At 33.9% G+C, this 16,281-nt stretch overlaps 1 long non-coding RNA gene across 1 annotated transcript; it reads left to right on the plus strand.

The window, feature by feature from the left end:
• The first annotated feature begins 390 nt into the window (after positions 1–390).
• Positions 391–2,223, plus strand: LOC128239792 (uncharacterized). Its single transcript, XR_008261926.1, has 3 exons — positions 391–519; positions 1,165–1,334; positions 1,655–2,223. It is a non-coding gene; the product is annotated as an uncharacterized LOC128239792 (long non-coding RNA).
• Positions 2,224–16,281: the final 14,058 nt, after the last annotated feature.

Genomic DNA, 16,281 nt, shown 5'->3' on the forward strand with positions numbered 1-16,281 from the left:
TTCATAACTGCGTTCTATGTTTTTCTTCGCGCCTACTGAATGTAACGAGCAATTAACTTCCTTGTGGATCTTTCGTATTTCTTAACTTGATTGTTACTGCCTTTTGGAATTTACATTATTCATGTTTGCAGCCATTTGGTTCTTTTTTATAAAACAGTTTCCCTGAAAAAAAAATAAACCAACACACACGGCAGTAATAAATATGTAAATTTGCAGTACAACGAAAATTTTATTCTGGTAAGTGCATTATAACATTACAGGGAACCAATAAAAATGTCAAATTCTAGCGCAAATTACTATATACGGGAGACCACTCTCGACAGCAAATTCAGGTGTTCGGCAGTTTCCGTGGGTTAAACAGTGAGAGAGTCCAAACTTACCCGTTTCCTTCCGTACTTGTGTTGTTTTCGTTGGAAATGATGATGCGGGAAGTTTTGTCTTAAAATGAATAGATCGTTCGATTGAAATTACAGAACATACACTACTACTGACTGACAGGGATATATTCTGTCGGCAAAGGTAATTTTACAAGCTTTAAAAGCCTTTTCGATGTCTATTTCTTATTGACATTTTCTGTTTGCATACGGAACACATTATACTATATATAATTTACAGAAAATAAAAAAATGATAGAAATCAATGTGTTACGTTTAATGAGTAGTACTACTGTTACCTTAGACTTAGTCAGTTCGTACCCTAGTCATCTCATATGCTGTTTGGTCAACTGGTTCTTTAAAGTTGGATATGTGTGTTGATTATGCACCAGTCAATTGTAACCACGCCCCCCACCCCCATGGTCCGGGGAATAGCAGGGACTTTGACTTTCGGTCCAGCCAAGCTCGGGCAAAGTCCTCACCCTGCAGGGACAAACTGCTCGTGAAACCCCGCCAAATGCCCCCGCACCCAAAGGACCCTAGGAAAGGCCCATTACCCACTATATTTGGTGGGAAGACAAAACCACCGCAGTCACCCGGCACTGCGGGGCCACCTGGAAGGTAAAAACACGGCCCATTTTCCCAGCTATCCCCGATATACCCACGGGCCTGGGGGCCTGTGGTTACAATTGACTGGTGCATTATTATGTAGTGTTAAATTATATACCCATGTACATGTTAAATAAACAATGCATCTCATACTATTAATTATAATTAAATTTGCTATTAGGAGCTGGTCATGGACCTTTGCCGTCCTTTATCCAGAGCCTTCCACAGCGATGGCAGATATATCGCTGCTTGGATCAACACTTGACCACGCCGTTGAGTCCAGGATCTCAGTGGCAGCCATGACAACATCAACAGAATGACATCTGCATACATTTTGCACCTCTTCCTTGTGTAAGAATAAACTTTCCAAGACCTCAGCATCAACATTTCTGTAATATTTAAAACTAAAAATAATAACCTGTTTAAAACATAGTTTATAAATAATTATATACAGACAAAGTAAATTATATCATTTGTTTCATAAATGTGTTTTATTTTAAATGCTGTAAACGCCATAGCTTCATACCTGTAAAATTACTGTTTAATGATAGTCTGTTTAATCATTTAATTGTATATGGGCAACATTTGATGTAACATCACTTAATGGAATTTTTTTACAAAAAGTCATTGTGAATATGAACAGTTTTCAAATGAGTACATTTAAATTGCAGACTGTCAGATTGAAACATCTCTACTCTGACAGAATGAAGTGAATGAATCCCCAGGATTGTTCCTCAGGAAAATCTCTTCAACCGGCTGTTGACAGTTTGCATGCTCTTTGGATGGAATTACCTTAGCTTGGCTTGCAGAGAATCTGTTATTTAAAAAACCTGGGTTGCTTTGTGTTATTGATTTATTGACCTTAAATGTATTTTATATGTATTTTGCCATTATTGTAAAAAACAATGGGCATATACACTAGCATATGTTTGCAAACAGACACATTTTATTTTTGTAAATATCTTGAAAATTCATTTTGTAGGTTGACCTCAGACCATGAAAGATTAATGGTAGGTTATCTTTGACCAGAACATGACCAGTATTGTTTTTGAAGTTTGTTGGTCAAAGGTGATGGTCATGGCAAACAATGGTTATTCTGCACAATGACTCTTAAATTATTTGACCTTATACAATTGATATTTAGTGATTGATATATCAGTCCAACACATATGTAACAGGGTCCTGCTGAAATTCAGCAAGAGCTTATTAGCATTGCAAATCATTATTTGTGCATGTAACTGTAAATTTTTGTAGATCATCTTCTTAATTTGATGTTCTTGTAATACTGTATCTCAGGTTAATCCAATTGTTGATCTAGTAGTTTTCTTCACATAATCCAACCTATTCTTGTAGATCTCTTAATCCAATGGTTTTCTGACGTTTTCTCTACATGTAATTCCATTTATATGTTTTTTTACCTAAATTAAAAGTTATCTGTTTCTTTACACAACCAGTTAAGACTTTCTTTCAAGTCTTAACTGATTCTAACCATATTTCTTACATAAATCCTGTGTATTATCTGTAGACTTCAAAATCAAGCAACATTATTTTAATTTCATAGTTTTTTCAACTGAATTAAACTTAACATAACTTTTGAATCCAAAATCCAATCTTAAGGTCAATGATTCCAAGTATGAAGTTGATAAACTGCATTGTTAAGATTTAGAACTTCACATCAGGTGTCATCACCATAACTATTCATATGAAGGCATATATATACCAAGTTTTTCTAGATGCAGTCCTTTAAAGTGAATCGCTTAAATTATGTTTTTGGACCAAAAATTAGTTTTCCTGGTATTGCATCTGAAAACACGTATTTTATCATTATTTTATGATATAAAAATTGCAGAAAAAAATACAGAGCTTAAGACAGTGTTTCGGTTTTAGTGGGGTTCGAACCCACGCTGGTAAAACCAAGAAAACAGTAGAAAACAGCCGGCTAGTCCACAAAACAACCAGGACTTTAACAAGAATGGTGGATATGTTGACCTGTTAAGGAAACCTTCATAATATCATGTGATAACATAACTAATGCGTTTGAAATTTGTTCATCAAAACGATATTTGAGCATATATCAACATTTGCTGAAGGTTCCAGCTTTTGGTAATTTTGTTTTAACACTCCTTATGATTTGCCACTCTTTATTTCGGAATTAATTAAAAAAAAAGTGCATTTAACAAATCATGAGCAGGTCACTTTGAAACATATCCCCTAGCAATGGTCACCAGTATAGAAATAGACAGTCAGTTGTCTAACAGCAGCACCTTAAAATGTGTATGTCAACTATGAACATCAGTAAAAATGGTCATATGTCATCTACAGTGCTTTAGAACGTGCCCCCCAGCTATGATCACCAGTATAGAGATTAGTGTTGTGTTGATGATTGATTATAATCGACAATTGATCAGAAAGACCTACGTCGGCAACAATCGATAGTGAAATTAGAACAATCGATTATGGAAACAAGGGACGTAGTCGCTACTGACTTATTTTCTTTTTCTGGTTAAGTCTAGTTAATGTTGAAATGTAGAGGTGTTACTATATGCTAATTTATTTAGTCAGATTCTAAACAAGGCAGTAAGTCACTACAGACCTTCTTTCAAATTTTCTTTGTAATTTAACTACTTAAGGATTGGTTCTCAACTTCTCATGTTAATGGTTTAAAAGAGGTTTATAAGACATGTTACGGTTTACTTCATACCATGTAACAATTTAGTTTTCTCAGTTTTTTGAAAGAAAATTTCTTGCAAAACATAGAATATTCAACTGCTTGTTGTTATTCTTGTTACTGACTGAATAATAAATATTATTATAAAATAAAATAATATTATGCATCAGTCAATTGTAACCACGCCCCCCCCCCAGGTCTGGGGAATAGCGGGGACTTTGACTTTCGGTCCAGTTAACCCCAGCTAAAATCCCTGCCCTGCAGGTACGAACAGATGGTAAATTCCCCGACAAATGCCCCAGCACCCCAGGGACCCTAGGTAAGGCCCATTCCCGGTTATATTTAAAGCGAAGACAAATCTACCGCATTCACCAGGCACTGTGGGGCCACCCGAAAGGTAAAAACAAGGCCCATTTCCCCGGTTATCCCCGGTATACCCCCGGACCTGGGGGGGCCGTGGTAACAATTGACTGGTGCATAACCTGTCAGTGTATCATGTATGGCTATGCTCTACTGAACAGATTATTTGCATCAATGGCTTAATTTGGTAATATTATGCACCAGTCAATTGTAACCACGCCCCCCCCCAGGTCCGGGGAATAGCCGGGACTTTGACTTTCGGTCCAGCAAACCCCGGGTAAAATTCCCGCCCTGCGGAGACGAACTGATGGTTAAACCCCGGCCAAATGCCCCAGAGACTCTATATAAGGCCAAATCTCCGCTAAATTTGGCGCTATGACAAAACCACCGCGGTCACCCGGCCCTGCGGGGGCACCTGGAAAGTAAAAACACGGCCCTTTTCCCCAGTATACCCCCGGACCTGGGGGGGGGCGTTGTTTCAATTGACTGGTGCATTAATAACAAATATAATTACGAAAACATGTGATACCGTTCTTCCAAAATTCTTTGTACTCAGTCACAAACAGAACAATGTCTTGAATTTCCAACTCCTGTATTTTCTACCTCATCACATGTGTAGTACACAGAAATCTTTGACGTAATTATGTAAACAAGCATCTGCCAAAATACACACTGTCGTTTTCTTAAATCCACACTGTCTCTAGTTATTTACGAAAACTCTCAACAAATTGGGATCCTTTTCCGAAATGTTCACAGTGTTTTATGATAGTGTTACTGAACTGAACATATTTCTCTTCCTGACTAGGTTTTAACATTATTGGTACAATTAAATTGCATGAATTTTGCCAAATGAGCTTACCTAAATATTGATTCTTGATTGTTTTCGGTTTGTGTTTTCGGTTTGTTGTTTGGTTGTGGTCGAATCCGTCTGGTATTTTTTTCTAAGACACCGTGCATGGTTCATCGATTTTACGGACACTGCCGGAAATTCTGGTTCCCAGCGTTATATGAATTACATATTACAAATTTGATTAACTTCATGTTGCTTAGTGCTTACTTAGTATTGTTTTCGCCTTGCATAACTTTCAATCATTTAATGCCTAAACTACTATTACTTGATATCTAATAAATATATACGTATATTAACATCCAGCACATCAAAGAGCACAGCTACGCAAGTGAAGATAGCAAAAGTAAGAATCCATTTGACAGATTTATGAATAACCTACAACAGGGACCTATATACAAAACAACAACAACGGGCAACAACTAAATGTTAACATGCATGTGTCAGTATTAAATAATGGAGGAACGATTTAATCAATTTCACAAAGTAAAACGTACAAAGCAATAAGAACTTGTTCGCATTAACATTTTAAGATGGCACAGAATGGATGCATTTGCCATTTACACGCAAGAATATGTGATTCACATACATCAAATAACACAAGGCAATATGCAATTGTCATTTAGCAGCATGCATGTCCTGGCGGATATTCCCTTCCATACGCAATGTGTATTAATTTAAAGTTGAACGGAACATGTACCGTGGTTGTCGACGATCGGCATCTTTCAATATGGAACAATGTAATGCGTGCACTTTTGACTTCACCTTCAAATGAAACAAATGCATATTTAGAAAACAATATTACAATTACAGGCTAGCAAAATAAATATATAAATATTATTGTGGTACTAATTCCCATCTGTTACCGTTTTGCTGAAATCACTTGCCTAATATTTATTTAAAATGTCAACTTAATGAAAAAAATGTTTTTTTATTAATGTTATTTTATTATTGTTTTATTTATGAGCTTAGTTTTACAAATCAAAAAGCAAACTTCAACATTAATAGAAGTTGGTCGGTTCCAATGTTTCAGTTCTTTAATGTCGTTCTTAATTGCATCCAATGCAAGACTTGCTATGTGACTTTGTTCGACCAACCCCATCATCTATAATTATTAAAAAAAAGTTTTTGAAATAAATTTTATATTGATTTCTTAAAAGACGGAAATACCTCATTATTGTATGTGTTAGTTATGATTAATGAATACGTAAGTCTATTTCTACTCCAAATGTATTCAGACGAACAAAGTTATCAGCTGCACGTACGTTATGGTACAAACTAAAATTAGCATTAAATAAGCCCAGATATGTTATCTAATTTCATTAATTTCTGAGTGTGTTTAATTGAGTTACGCTGTTTCTTTTGAAAAAATGTAATTTATATTGTTTACTGATTGTTGAATTGTTAATATGAATTTATTTTGTATTCAGGTTCTCTTTTCAAAAAGTACTTTCGCCAATAATATCGATCTAAAATGTTTCACAACAATTTGTTTTACTAATGACAATTGAATTTAAAGCCATTCAAATATAATATTGAAGAACCCATGCTAGAGTTATCTATGTATCATATAACAATGTAGCCATTTTTTTTTCATTTTTTTTTTAATTATTTGTTTTAATCGTCGGGCGGGGGGCGGAGGTGCGGGGGAGGGGCTAATACACTTTATTTTTGTCCCTTTGACATTTAAATTCAGGAGTAGGCTGACATTTTTTAATGTAAGGATAAGGGACTCATTACGCGTAACATTTTTCTGACCAGAACGACTCTACGTATATTGTATTTGTTGCGGAAATTTATTACCATTTGTCTTGGGATTCCTAGGATCCAAAGTACAAACACACACCTTCTTTTACGAAAACAATTTTTCACTAGCGAACTTTTGTTATCAACTTTTAATGACTTTTCGAACTAATGCATACCCATTTAAAATGAATTGTGTATCAATTCTGGAAACAAAGAAGGAGGGCACTTGAAGATCCGTCCGATATGGGCATAGAGTTTGTCAAACTAAACTTTTAAACGTAGACAATCTTAATCCGACTGATGTTAGTAAAATCCACTCTGCAACCATAATTAAAACTTGTATTGAAATGCAAATATATTGAAAACCTGAGTCAATGAAATGTATTAACCGCTTTTTGTCACCTCTTTAACATGCAAGTATAACAACGATATCCAAGTGATCGCACTGGTTCTTACTGTGAATGGTTTACGGTGATAGTTTGCTGTCACATTTATCATTTGGCGACTTCAGCATCCGTTTGATGAGATTTAATATTAAGTACTAATCTGTTTCTAAAAATGTTTAAATAGCCTCATTGTATTTCAATTCAAATAACACAGACCTAAATATATGGTCTCCGCATCAGAGAAGCTTAATAAGTCTGGCGATTTTAAGTTAGAGTAATGTTAAGTTTTTACACCATGTTAATACGCAAAATGCAAACACATTTGTGATGTCTTTGAAGTCTGACAGAAGCAAACATAATCAATGATATGGACGACTTTTGAATTGGCAGTAGTTTAAGGTTTCCCAGTTCCATGAAACCAGGCTAAAATCAAAGCGCTGCTAGCACTGGTGTATTACCTCCTTGGGGACTTGGTAAAGTGTGCATCATTGCATTGTTCATGTTTTTAATAAGCACAGCTGCAGTGACCCTCCACAGTTATGATACTTGTTGTGTGCAATATTACAAACATCTGTATAGGCAGTATTGTTGTACTATATCTCACGGGATTTGCACCTAGATGAGTGTTTATGAAAACGTACGCATAGCAAGTAGAAAAATAGTAAAATAAGAACTGCCAAATGCTACCAAGCAGTAAATATTGCTTTTTTAATTCTGCGCTCCGTTAAGCAATGCAAGGCTTTGAAAACAAAAGCAATCCAAATTGGGATTTGAACTATGCGTGTTTAAGGGACTTGCTGATATTTTTGTAAAATGCACTTTCTTGTATGACGAAAACAAGTTTGGCAAATCATTAGGAGTAAAACACTGCCAAGTTGAATCCTTCATCAACTTTTGATTCCACGATTTTGAAAAGGGTTTGTAATGCTTTTCAACAAAACGCTTAAAGGTTAAGCTTAAAAGTTATTTTTCTGCAATTTCGGTATCAATTGGTAATATAGTTATAATTGAAGTGTTTTCAAATGCACTACTGCGGAAAATGACTGACAAAACACGAGCGAGTCCCTTTGAATCAGTAGCAAAGCAGACAATTTTGCTTTTGCCAACTTTGTTGTTTACAAATGTTCATATGATTAATAACAGTTCATGTGCACTTACTTATAATAAAAATGTTTACATAATAAACAGTCAAACATAGTCCGATATTATTTTCCCAATTTCATGTTTAGATGGCAAATATTCTATTATGCACATTTCTTTGTTTAAGGAAGTGAACCGAACATTCATTTTATACATGCATTATAGTAACGAAGTATATGAAGGAACATAATACTAATAGTTGTCCTAATGATGTATTAAAAACATGAACATTTTGTACTGACTGTTATGTCCTGGAATTTGTAACTGTTATAACCTCAGTAAGTCAGGTTGTTAAAGTACACAGTTCACCTCCACGGCATAGAATCACGCCCTAAATACATTGTTCTGTTTTGTGGGCGTAAAACGGTTACTAAGTGCTTATGTAGGGTAGTTAAATGTGTTTGTATTAATTTATAAGTTGCTTGATTACAGTCAAAATCAAGACAGGGCATGTTATAGTATCCTTATTATTGCACTATATAAGTGCATTGTAAATCATAATTTTACTTAAAATCAAACCATCAAGCTTTTCCGAATGCCTCTTATTCATAGAACACAGTTGAACATCAGTTAAGCGAATATAAACAACCATCCATCATTCGATGAACAAATGCATGTTTTATATGTGACTTACAGTATACGATGTTTCTGTCCAATACCATTGATTTCAGTGTTTGTTTATAATAGTATTATGCATACAACTGTTTCAAGTCTTGCAGTCAAACTGTTAAGAATAAACCGTGTTTAAAGACAGAAGAATAGGGATAAAAAGACACAGAATGAGATACATAAAAACACGAATCAAACTGACCACAAATCTATCATAAAAGCTTTACAAATACAGAATGGAATTGCCGCCTTGGAACGATCAGTAAAAGATGAGAATGATGTAAAGAATATTATCAAATTGATCCTCCTTATCTTTTAATGTATAAAACAAAATGTTGACGTGGAAATAAATAGCATTTTAAATTCTAATTTCAGAGCAAGAACGTATATGTTTTTTAACTCTTTTATAGTTGCAATGTGTAAAAGGAAACTCTGCTAATATACTAGAGAAGATATATCCATGTATAGGTAAAGTTCATGCATTAAACAGTTTAACAACCTAAATAATTTGTCCTAGGCAGGGTCAGTGATCTGAGGTGTACAATTCGTTATTTACACAAATTAAAACGATAATCATTTCTGGGGGAATTAATTTCTATAATAAAAGATATATATATAGTAACATGTGTATTATATTAAAGTTAGGTACATGAACAATGACTCATGTTGCAGATAACAAACTGAAATTATTTATCGCAATTAGGTATAACAAATTTAAGCCGTATCGATTCATACGTACTCAAACCTTACACTGGTTTTAACATCTATTATTCAAATTAATGCGAGCCAAGTAATAGGGATTTTGTGTATAAACTCAATAAATAATTAGGAAAAAATACCAGCATGATGTTTGTCAAACTAATCTCTTACACGTGTGCATTTCGGACAATTTAATCTGATGCATTTATGAACTTAAAATGCTCGCTGTAATAATTAATATAAATTATATTCAGATATATATACTGAGCCCTGCGTCAACAATATTACATGTTTATCACGTAAATTACCCGCTTCTTTGTCATAATTACCAACGGAATGATCGCATTGGTTTTTATGCGAATAGTTAACGGAATCAATTCCTACAATATTGCATACCCTCCATGTATTGTATGGGATTTAATACTTTCTACTGAGCTTTGTCAATACATTAAATAAGCCACATTGTACCTCAGTAGAATCGTTTTTCACTCAAACCTACAAGTATGACCTCCCCAACAGTGCAGCTTTACATTACGTGCAATTTAAAGTTTGCAATGTATTGATACTACTGAACAAAACCATTTACTCAAATTTCAAAAAACATTTAGCTTACGCAATGAACACTTCACGTATACATGTATTGTGGTAGTGTAAGTACCAAGGAGCCATTATAATAAGCTCCAACTCCTAATTGCCTATAAGAAAGCAAACAGTTACAAATACTTTGTATAAGTGTATACAACATGAAACAAATAGTCAGCAGTTTATAACCCAACAAGACTTTCACTACGTGCAGTAATATAATTTTCAAATATTTATATATCATTTCCCCTTTAAATTGCTAATGGATTGTATTATTATCTTGGGAGTTTTAGGCACTGTTTGGTTAGCCATTTGGTTGTTAATGTGGTAAAGAGGTTTGTTCCAGCGACTGAATTTTCAGCTATTTTGGCGTATGACTCCATTTATAGAAGCAAACTGTTTTAAACCCCCAGTAAAGTTGCTTTACTGACCATTCCAAGGCGGTACCTTAAAAGGTTTGAGAAACACACCTAGTTGTTTGTATAGTATATATAATTATATACTGTGCTGTTTGTGGAGTTTTGTGCTGTTTTTCCATGTTTCTGGGTTGTGAATGTTTTTTTTGTGCTCTACGTCTTGTGCGCTTACCCTGTGCCATTAAACAAGGTTAATATTTAAATTTTCGGCTACTAAGCTTGTTTCTGTATATTTTCATATAAATATTGCCATTTTTGTACAACCAGTTTAAGGTTATTAAAGTTTTGTTTACTTCGGTTACGATGGTATGGTGCTGGTTCGCTTATATGGCAATGGCAACAGGAGAACTATTTGGAGAATATACAATTCCGTCAAAATTGGTTACGTCGCCTGTTTTGAGAAATATTCATATTCAAACTAATTATGTTAATCATTAAATGTATAATGAGCAAAGCTGAATATATTAATTTTGAGTTTTTGTCTTGTTATTATACCAAAGAAGCTAACTAATATAACTGTATAATAGTGTTAAAGAAGCGAGCATGAACGATTTATCTCACGATGTAACTTGGTCGAAACATTGTATTTTCATTTGTTTTACAGAGTTTAATTCTGACTGGATAATAATCACACTTCATTTTAACGTAAAAGGGCTACTGATATGTTCATGCGATAAACAAATAAATATTTCAAAATATGGTATGTGTAAGTGTAACCACAAACAACATTTATACATGTTTTTGACTGTCATTATCAGTTTTTTTTGTATCCAAAAATGCAATGCGCGCGTGTAGTTAGTCAATCTTTTAAATGTGTGCAGTTTAGATTCTCATATTAATTAAACTTGTGTGACTGAAATCCACGCTGTTTAAATTAAGATATAATGATCAAAAAGTCATTATAATCATATGTTTATTTAATTGTTTACCCGTTGTTGTCATCATGTCTATCCGCTTGTTTGTAAATAATATAACAATGATATCGGGAGCTGTTTCTAAAGGTGTTGAAATAACCACATAGTATCTATATATAAGATAACGAACGCCTACACCTATATTCTCTACAAATTAGCAGGTTAACATTTCTGGCAATTCAAAGTCTTAGAATGGTATTGATAATGCGAAACATAATCATAAATTCCGTTTTAAAACTAATTGTGAGTTTTGCGATGTACGGTTCTCATTTAGCCTACGCAATGAATAATTCAATTATAAGCACGGGTATCACTTAAATGCAATATCCCTCTTACAAGGTTAGATTAAGCTCCCATTTGTAATCGCCTAATAAAGGCTATGAAAGAAAAAAATAGAGGATATTTGTTTATTTCAGTGTAAGATCGTATTTTATTTCACGAGTGTCATAGAAAAACATATTTTCACGAGTGGCGAATTTTCTGTTTCTTTTATGCTTATTTTCGGAGTTTTATTTGTTTTTTTTTTATTTATTTCTGAATTACCCCCTTTTTTGAAAAGGGTGGGCTTTACGCCGCTACCCGTGGGGCACCCCTCATGCATAATTATAGCTGTCAACTTATCTACTTTCGGTTTGCTGAGAAATAGTTCTCTGCTATTCATTCTTAAAGCTTAATATTCGCTCGTTTTTTTAATGCAAAGTTTTATGAACAGTAAAAACTGAAGTATTATTAGTGCACAAATGTTCCAAAAAATAATGAAAACACTTTTATTTTAACCAAATGACTACGCCGCTATTTATAGAATGAAAATTTGGAAGGTCAAATGTGTTAGCAAAACAAATGTGGATACTCATTGGATTTTAACCATTCTTCTTAGTTTAAGACTGCATATACGCGTGTTTTTATAGTAAGTTAATTTTCAGTCATCTTACTGACAGAGACCAGTCTGTTTCGCTTTAAAATGTTTGTTTTCCAGAAGAGTAAATGCCACGCTAGTTTGTTGACACATATTGAGATGGGGGTGGGGTAAAAAATATCGGATCTATCTGTGAATTGTTGTGTGAATTCTCCAGGAAGCTCATTTTACGTACTACAACGGTTAACAGTTCAAAATACATTTGAACGATGCTATAAAATTTTATTTATGTTCGAAAAGTTGTTTTTGTCTGTAATTTGTTTGGAATGAAAGCAAATGTTCGAACATTCAGCTTCAAAGATCAGTAAAATATTTGATAAACGGGATAACCGGTAATAAACGGTAAGTTGTTAATTTCCAATTATATATTTATTTAAATTTATAAAATATTTCTTTATTTTTTTTAACATTTTTTGACATAATTTACTGAAGTCCAGTGTTCTGTTTTGACCAAGGCAAGTACATGTAACAACAAAGGATTTAAAAAGTAGTTCTGAAAATTGATATTTTCACTCCTTATTTTGTAGTGAAAATATCAAATTGATATTTTCACTGTTGTTATTTCACTGCTAAAACCCCATATTTCATCGTAAAGCATGAAAGAAACAAATATTTTTTAGAAAAGATAAAATCAGTCATTTACTCTAGATTTTACATTTTAAACCAACGTGTCCGTATAAAAGAATCTGGATTCAGCGTGACACATATAGCCTTACGTTAATAACCCAAACAGAGTGGTGCTATGCACCGTAAGATTGTTGCCTGATAAATTCATGAAATTATTTCATCTAAACTATATAAATTTTTAAGTACTCTCTTTTTATAGATAGTATTTGTTTTGTCTTTAAAATGTTCTTTTATAACAACCCAGTGTGTAGTTTATGACGCTTAAGCCCGCACAATCTTATCTACCTTTTTCTGCTTAAATATGACAATCAAAACTACTATGAATTACGCCATTCGTTGATTAAGTCATGTCTTACTTTAGGTGCAACGGATTCAAGAATAAGCCGATAATTCCACAAGTTCATCAATATTTCAGATGACCGACATAACCGTGTGTGTGATTTGTTGATAATAACACATGGCCAAAGAAACGCCATTATATTAATGCGTACCCGAGTGCGTCCTCAGGTAGTGAAGTATCTACAGTTTAATATCACATAATGGATTTTCGTCTAATTTCTATTTCTCTGATGGGCTTTCTTTGTCTAATTCGGAGATCGGGTAAAGACACTTTTATTTTTGATATTAAATATTATGTATTGAAATCTATAATATTTATTAAAAAAAGATACTCGAGCGTCAATGCCCGATTTGTTACACAGGCACTCAACTAAAAAGACATCGTATTAACTAAAGAAAAACACATAAACACTACAAGAAATTATGAACTTGCAATATCGAAAGACGATTCGAATTAGGTATTTATCAGTGTTTCACACTGTTATAATACAATGAAGAAATATCATAACTTGGTTCATATCATACATACGTGTCGTGTTATTAAGTTATTAATGTATAGTTGAAATTTATCCAATAGTTTTCTTCTTTTTGTTTAGATAATTCCATTGACATTTTTTAAATAAAAACACTTACATTATACGTTAAACTACATTGAATGACTGATGGTTTTGTTTATGGATAACAGAGCAGGGAACTAAAGATCTACATACAATTATCTAAAGAATAATGCTCCTCAAAATCACAAGAACTAATTGAATTTTAACTTCAAAAAGAGATTAGATTCGAGCTTATAAATTACAAGTGTGCTTTAATTACTATAATAATTTAATGAAACAAATATCTTAATTTAGAACTTATCCTGCATACTTATCGTGTAAATAAATTTATCATTAATTCAAGATAAGTTTTAGTTTAATATTTAATAAAAGTTTCTATACTTAGTTTAGATAATTCCATTCAAGTAATTAATATAAAAATACTCACCAAACACACACGAAATGCGTTACATAGACTATGTTTTACAATGAAAGATTAATGGTGTTCGTGAACATGGACAACAAAATTGAAAAAGATGTAATCTATATTAAGCAATAAATAAGTGCGTGTATAAATCTTCTTTACCTGTAGTGGCGGCGGAATATTGTTTACCGAGAGTATGTATTGCAATTAGCGAATAACAAGTAATGTAATTGCAATTAAAGCATACCTATCATTTATATATAATGAACTCATGTTGTATATATTTCATAAACAGAAGCGGCAGTTACAGCCTGGTCGTCCCCGACAGTTATAAGTCCCGCAACCAGTCCTGCTACAGCCACGATAGCTGAAAATTCAGCCGCTGGAACAACCCTCTTTACGGCAACAGCCACTGCTACTGGGACTGCCACTTACGTCTTGACCAACAACACAACTGGAAAAGGGACCATTGACGGTAAACAGGTGTTGTCACTTTAGTAACGGGCCAATACCTGGAATATGAGAGTGCCGCAACGTTAACGTTTGTCGTTGAGTGAGTATTAAATGGAGTAGGACGATACATTTGTTTGTTAGATACAGTTTGGCATATTCATTGATATTTTCATCAGGAGTAGACAAGAACGTTTATGCACATTAAAAAGATGTTATATGCTTACCAAAATAGACATATCAAGTGAAGCTGAAGTATCAGTACCTATTTAATGGAAATCCATGTTTTAACTCATTTATTATAATGACTTGGTTAAGTATTGGTGTCCGCTCCTACATTTGTATCATCTACACTGCCACCGATTTAGATTACGGCCACACTGTACTCATCAGATGCATTTTTATGGCCTGTCTTTATCGACCTGGAATTGTATGGCTTCTACTAAGAATACGGTAATGAGCGTAGATCAGTCAATGAAGAATCGTGTTGACAAAAAAACCTTATATAATTTAAAATAAAATAAAATTATAAGTGTGTCGCACTGGTTTATTCCAGAGCGACAGACAGTGGTGGCGGCGCAACGGGTACGGTCACAGTTACCTTATCCATAACTGATGTTAACGAAATAGCTCCATCTTTCTCCGCCACAACGATCACAGCTTGTATCGCAGCCAACTCTGCCGCGGGTGCGTACTAGTTGATTATTTTTTTTTTTAATTGATTCTACTAATAAATTGAAATCGATTAAAAATGAAGAAATTTCATATGTTTTCGCTGCCCTTGCTGACCGTTAAAAGCATTTATTGGTATAAGTCTACAAAATGTGATTGTAGTGCCCTGCTTTGTCTTGTCTGTTTAGCTTTTGATTTTATGTCACAGAATGACATTCTTCTCTGGGCCTGCTATAGTTATTGCCATTGCATCAATTGAATCCTCAACTTCTGCACACCATACGGAATATTTCGTTGTATACTTTTAAATCCATACCGACAAAACAAAATGGAATGGAAATGGAAGATTTAGATAAAGATTTTTATAAACTCAAGTCTTATTACACTAAGGCACTACAATACAAACCGAACGTTCTATTTTAATGTGTTTCCAATACATACATTAAAGGAACGACCCTTGGAACCTACACTGCCACCGACACGGATTATGGCCACACTCTCACCTACGCCATCTCTCGTACGTGTGCTTGTACCTGTTAACTGTTCCTACTTTATAAATAAGGTATATACACTTGTAAACGTACAATTTATACTTGGCTTTCAATATCAAATGTATTCCGGAGATGTTGGGGTCGTCGGCCTAAGAACTCGAAACGATATCAGCTCCTCTTGAATGTAAACATACAGAGAATATATCATCCTCGATCCCAACAAGTCGACTCATGTTTTTTTTCAATCCTTCATACATCTGATTTTACTTGAAATAAATAACATAGAAAAAAACGATCATGCTAAAACAACTGTTAATAATTTAAATGAATGTTCTATTATATTTGTAGCTGCAAACCGTGATTTCGAAATGGCAAGTTCGACCGGGATAATTACGGTAGTCACTGGGCATAATATAGCCAAAGCCACTTCAGCCTCGTATGCTTTGGTTGTTACGGGTACGGACAACAACGGCACG

Source organism: Mya arenaria, chromosome 7 (assembly GCF_026914265.1).
Source record: "Mya arenaria isolate MELC-2E11 chromosome 7, ASM2691426v1".
Classification (NCBI taxonomy): Eukaryota; Metazoa; Mollusca; class Bivalvia; order Myida; family Myidae; genus Mya; species Mya arenaria.